A 6,651-nucleotide genomic window follows, 5' to 3' on the forward strand; every position below is an offset into this window, starting at 1 on the left:
ATGTAATCTGAACTTGTTGTCAATTAGTTTGTGAGTCACATTGAACCTGAACTTGCTCAGGATAATGTGGGCTACAAATGTCATAAATCAATCAATTAATAATGCCCTATTTTAATGATGCAGTAGAAACAGACTTAGTACTCAGGAAGTCCCACGTTAGGATGCACTAAACTCACTTCATAGAGCATATTGTAAAAATGTCCCTCAGATTGTAAGAACTCTGAGGGCAGGGAAATACCTACTCCTCATGAATGCAACTCATCTTGAGCTACTACTGAGTAGGTACTCTATGAGCTAAATCTAAATAAATATCCTTTGTAACATAATCACAAACTATGTATAACTGTTACTGTCTTCTCAATATTTCACTTTTCTCCTGATCACTCAGAAAATTCAGCAAACCCGTCAAAGCTCTAGGGGACAATTTTATAACCAGGTGTGTCCATTTAGGCATCCCGAGGATCCAGGAAGAGAACCTATTCAATAATGGCATCTGAGCATCCAGAATCAGTTATATCATTTGGGAAGTGTACTATCTGTAGGGTGTCCCAATTAACATATTTTCCTCACTTCTGTTCCGTCCCATAAGATTGAGGAGGCATGGAAGGAAGCTCTTTGGATGTAGGCACAAGACTCTCAAATCCCACTTCAAAGGAAGCTCTGAGATGGCTCTAATTGCCTTCTTCAGTTGGGGATTTTAAAAAGACAATATATTATTTTGTGGGTTTTTTAAAGTTATTTCTTTACATGAAAAATAATTACTGTAGTCTTTGTGATATTACTAGGGATGTGTGAGCATAAATGATGGGTCTGAACGCAAGACTAATAGCATATTTGTGCATTGGGTAAATGTGGTATAGTAGATAAAAATTCATAGGTGGCTTGCATTGATAACCAGTATGATGATGCACAAAATGCTTATATCAGCATTAAACATATGCAATTACAACTTTTGAATAAGAGAAAGTGTATTAGCAAAGAAATATATTTTCAAGAAGAATCAGACAGACATAGATTCTAAATTTAGAAAGGGAGATGGAAATTGAGATCTGAAAAATACAGCACCTCTTTGCAATATACATGTAAGGGCATGGTGATTGCATGTCCATATCTCTCTAAGTCTGGTGGGAGCAGTGATTTTAGAAAGATGCACCCAGGAAAAAAAATACATGCTCCCATACCTCACATGTACATGGGAACAACTTTCTAAAATAGCTGATCCTCCATGCATACCCTGATCATCCACTCCTGGCATTCATCCACCTGCAATAAGAACTCTCATGGTATCCCCTTGGCATTTGATACCCCTGGTATCAAACTTCCTGGCTACTTATCCTTACAGCACCCTCAAAATATAATCTCTCCCTGGTATCCAATCCCCCAGCAAAAAGAACCCCCCTGATGGTCCCCCCAGTGGGAGCAGGAATGATGCCCAGTCACTCCTGCTTTTCTGTGTCCTAGATTCAAAATAGCATTGTGACCCCTAGTGGTAATCTTACAATACTTCTGTTAGGGGTCATGCTGGCAAATCAGGGTAAAATAGTGAGAGGAGAAAAATGGCAACAACTTTTGATTATCTCTTCAGACTCTTGCTGATAGAAGACAGTGAGATATGGAATACCTGCCTGCTGTGCAGGTACATCTGGGATGTTTTTAATACCATTTTCCTTTTCACTATTAGCATTGACTTCAAACTCAAAACTTTAGAATTAAGGGAAAGAAAATCAAACTTCAGATATGGAATATGGCAAGCCAGAAAAGGTTTTTAAACAATCAAAACCACTTATTATCAAGTAGCTATGGGAATCATGTTAGTATATCGCAAATGAAAAGTATTTTAAAAATATGAAGAACTAGATAAGAAACTTTGAAGAAGATGCCTGTTCTGGTGTAGAAACAATGATTTTAGGAAAAAAGATTTAAAGAAGATTCTTTTTTTTACTCATGGACAGGATATAATGAGAAAACTCAACAAAAAAATGAATGACAACAGTTTATTGGGAGAAGGAGGTCCAGTTAAAATCACTGAAAACCAATTAAGAAACAGCAGCTTCTTTCACTGTACACTACTTTAATGACCGCCTAATAATATACTGCAGCACACTTAAGGAAAAACACTTTTGCATCTCTGAAAAAACACAATCTGCAAAGCTTTAGAGAATTCAGTTCATCCAGCAGCTTCTGAGAGCACTAGGGAACTTGACTTACATCGAGCAAATCCAACATGAATTTTAGAATCATAAAGCCCATGAGTTCCTTGGGCACCTTTGCCCAAGTCATAGAAGCAATAAAGTGGAAAATAATGCAGAAGTTAATTTTTTTAATTACTCTTGAGTCAATATTCAGCCAGAAGTGGTCAGTTTCAATTTCAAGGTTTTTTTTAATATATTGCAAATCATAAAAAGTACATCTAAGTGGTTAACAATTAGTGGATAGGGAACACAACACAAAAGGTGACTAGGGACCATAGAGATGAGGGGATAGACCCATGGGGGGCAGGAAGGAGGAGAGGTGAGCAGTGGCATTCCTAGGGTCGACAACACCCGGGACGGATCACCGATGCACCCCCCCACCTGGGTGCACGCCACTAGGGGGGTGCCGCGGCGCGCACCTGTCGGCTGCGAGTTCGAATCTGTTCCGGGGCAGAGGGAGGGAGCTGCAGCGAACGAGAGAATTTAGCGTAGTGATTCGAAGTCGCAGCCGACAGGCGCGCGCTGCGGCACCCCCCAGCGGTGTGCACCCGGGGCGGACTGCCCCCACCGCCCCCCCTTCGTACGCCACTGGAGGTGAGACAGGAAGATGCTAGTGGATGGAGGGAAAGGGACAGGGAGCTGTCAGACAATGAGACTGAGGTTGGCTACAGGCTTGGAGAGAGGGAGAGGAGATTCTGGAAATGGTGGAACCATGTGGGAGAGGTCAAAGGGGAGGAGTGGCAAGAAGATCAGTGACAGGAGAATAGTGAGTACTGAGGCAGACAAGTGGTAATGGGAAGTAGATTGAAGGAAATAGGAGGCTGGGGAAGGAGTGAGATGGGAAATAGGAGAGCTAGGGACTGAGAGGAGATGGAAAATTGATAAGTAGCTGAAAATTAAAAAGGAGAAAATGTGAGCGGGTAAAATTTGAGTGGACAGAGGTAGAAAAGAAAAAAAAAAGGAGGAAATAGTGAGAGAATGGAACAAGAGAGAAGAGAGGAGAAAAATGGGCAGAAGACAATGAAAAGAGAAAACAGAAGGAAGACAAGAAAGTAGAAAAGAGAAACTGGGACCAAGACGAAGGAAAAGCAAAATACCCAGACAACAAATGTTTTGCCCCCTTATTCATGGAGGCAGGGTATATTGTGATGTATATTTAATATGAGTATTCTTGTGTTTAATTGCATTGTTTATATAATAGATAGCACTGTGTATTAGGACTGTTTTTCCTATAGTTTGCAGTTCCTGTGCTTGACTCCTTGTGAGCTTTTCCTATTGGCTGTTAGCTCTGAGCTAGGGCCAGTTCTCCCTCTCTGCCCCTGAGGGCTGTGTGAGAGAGTCCAGTCTTTCTAACATGCCTTTGTGAACAGCAGTTGTTCTAGGAGCTAATCCCTTCCTTAATCTACAATATCCCTTCCTTAATCTACTGTAATTCCATCAAGATTTTTCACCTTGCCCTGTCATTCCTCATTTACTTTCTCTGAGTTCTCCCCCTTATTTTTCTTGAGTGTTACAGATTTTCCTATTAGCTGGGCTGAGACTCTGGCCATTTCCTTGCTTCTAAGGTGGCTAAATAGAAACTCTACTGACAGAATGCCACAATTTGTTTACAAGCAACTGAGCTGTAAATTGGATTTTATTTATTTATTCCTATACTACAATAAGGAAGATTTGCTTAAGAATTGAGATTCTACTGGTGAAGCTTCTGCTTGAGGATGATTTATGCTGGCTGTTTAAGATACACTATACCTTGCCTAGAACAGTACAACAAAGGTAGAAAAAAAGTGTTTTATTTAAACTACAAGAGATTACAGAAAGAGGAAGACAGGCAACAATATCTGGAAAAGCTAAGAGAAGCTGGTAGAATAGTCAGGAAAGCAAAGATGCAAATGCAAGAAAAAAATAGCTAATACGGTAAAATGAAAGGACAAAACATTTTTTAGATATGTTAGTGATAGGAGGAAGTGTAAAAGTGGCATTGTGAGACTCAAATTTGCAGGGGAGGAATATGAAGAAGCTGCAAAAGATAAGGCAGACTTGCTTAGCAAATATTCCTGTTTGTTCATAGCTGAAGGACTGGGAGCAGGACCGTAGAAGACAAACACAAAAAAGAATGGAGGAGTGGTAGTCCCTGAATGATTTATAGAAGACTGTATTTGTGAGAAGCTGGCTAAAGACGGACAAACAATGGGGCTGGATAGCATATATCCAAGGGTACTGAAAGAACTTAGGGAAGTTCTAGTTGCTCTGCTGGCTGACCTTTTCAATGCTTCTCTAGAGTTGGGAGTGGTTCTAGAGGACTGGAGGTTGTTTCTCTCCACAAAAGTGGAAGTAAAGAAGAGGTTGGGAACTACAGGCCTGTAAGTCTGACTTCTGTGGTAAGTAAAATAATGGCAACACTTTTAAAACAGAGAACAGTAAATTTTTTATAATCCATTGCATTACAAGACCTAGGCAACATGGTTTCACTTAGAGGCAGGTCTTGTCAGACAAATCTGATTAATTTCTTTGACTGGGTGACCAGAGAGTTGGATAGAGGGAGAGTGCTAGATATGGTGTATTAGATTTTAGCAAAGCCTTTGACATGGTTCCACATAGATGACTAAAAAATAAACTGAGTGTCCTGGGTATGGGCCATGTGGCAGACTGGGTTAGTAACTGGTTGAGCAGAAGGCAATAGTGGTTAATGGTAAATGAAGCTTATTCTGAGGAAACAGATGTCACCAGTAGTGTGCCACAAATTTTGATTCTTGGGCCAATTCTTTTAAATATTTTTGTAAGCAATATTGCTGAAGGACTGACTGGTAAGGTTTGGCTTTTTGCAGATGATACCAAAATCTGCAATAGGGTAAACACCCCTGATTGGTATGGATAACATGAGGAAGGACTTAGCAAAGCTAAAGGGATGGTCTGGAATTTTGCATCTTAGATTTGATACTAAAAAATTCAGGGCCATGCATTTGGGCAGCAAAACCCCAGTTTAGAGGGTGAAGAACTTTTGTACACAAAAGAGGAGCAGGACTTAGATGTGATCGCATGTGATGATCTTAAGGTGGTCAAACAGGTAGAAAAGGCAACAGCGAAAGCTGGAAGGATGCTTGGGTGTATAGGAAGAGAATGGCCAATAAGAAAAAGGAGTTGATGATGTCTCTGTATAAGACTCTGGTGAGACCTCATTTAGAAAATTGTGTACAATTCTGTAAACCACACTTTCAAAAAGATATAAACAGGATGGAGTCAGTCTAGAGTGTGGCTACTAAAATGATCATTGGTCTTTGTCATAAAGTATATGGGGACAGACTTAAAGATCTCAATATGTATACTTTGGAAGGCAGGCAGGCAGGCAGGAGAGGAGAGATATGATAGAGACATTTAAATACCTATGCAGCATAAATGTACAGAAGGTGAGTCTTTCAATTGAAAGGAAGCTCTGGAATGAGGGGGCATAGGATGAAGGTGAAAGGGGATAGACTCAGAAGTAACCTGAGGAAATACTTCTTCATGGAAAGGATGTTGAATTCATGAAACAGCCTCCTAGTAGAAGTGGTGGAGACAAAAACAATCTGAATTCAAGAGAGCTTGGGACAAGTACATAGGATCTCTAAGGGAGTGGTAGGGAGAATAGATGGCATAGATGGGCAGACTGGATAGGCCCTATGGTTTTTATCTGCCAATTTTTTCTCTGTTTCTATGTCTGTGTTTTGTGTGTAAAGAATTCATTGAAAGTTGTTTTATATGTTTGTAGTAATAGCAGGTGAGGAGATTAGGGGGATGGGTAGGGAAAAGAGAGGATTGGATGCCCCCTTTTTCATTTCTGCTCTGGGCCCCAGCATGTCTAACATTGGCCCTGATACCTTGCAAAATCTTGGAATGTCCTCAATAGGTTGTCACAGCATATGATAGCCAGTTATATCATTACTGAGAACTAATGTGGCTTCCATGCTAGGAGAGGCATGATTATTACAACCAGATAGCTGCATTAAAAATTTAACAAGCTACATCAAAGATTTAAATACTATTGTTGTTCTAACAAAAGCCCTTGATTCTCTCAACATGAATGGACTTTGGAAAGTTCAAAGGAAAATTAGCTGCCTAAGTAAATGTATACATCATATTTTTTAAAAATTAAAATGTATGACGTCTTATGAGCTAGATGTAGGTGAAATACAAATGGATGTCTTTTTTCACATAGAATCAAATTCTTCCTTGGCTCCAAATCTATTTGGTCAATGACGTGTTGCCTTTTGCCTTCAAAATTTGCAATTTGAGCATTTCTATTCAGTCTCCTACTACTAGCATCTCCTTGTATTTTAGGTAACTCCAATTAAAAAAAAGCAAAAGTATACCACATATACAAAATGTCTTGTGCTATTCTTTTTGCAGATGATTTCTGCAGAGGTTTGAGAAACTATTTGATTGTTCTTTGTCATTTTGACTTGACTGTGATCCTCACAATAAA

General features: G+C 39.8%; 1 pseudogene; it reads left to right on the top strand.

Annotated features, from left to right (window-relative positions):
• Positions 1–1,556: 1,556 nt before the first annotated feature.
• On the top strand, positions 1,557–2,075 carry LOC115465207 (annotated as a pseudogene).
• The last annotated feature ends 4,576 nt before the right edge of the window (positions 2,076–6,651 follow it).

This window comes from Microcaecilia unicolor, chromosome 3 (assembly GCF_901765095.1).
Source record: "Microcaecilia unicolor chromosome 3, aMicUni1.1, whole genome shotgun sequence".
Taxonomy (NCBI): domain Eukaryota; kingdom Metazoa; phylum Chordata; class Amphibia; order Gymnophiona; family Siphonopidae; genus Microcaecilia; species Microcaecilia unicolor.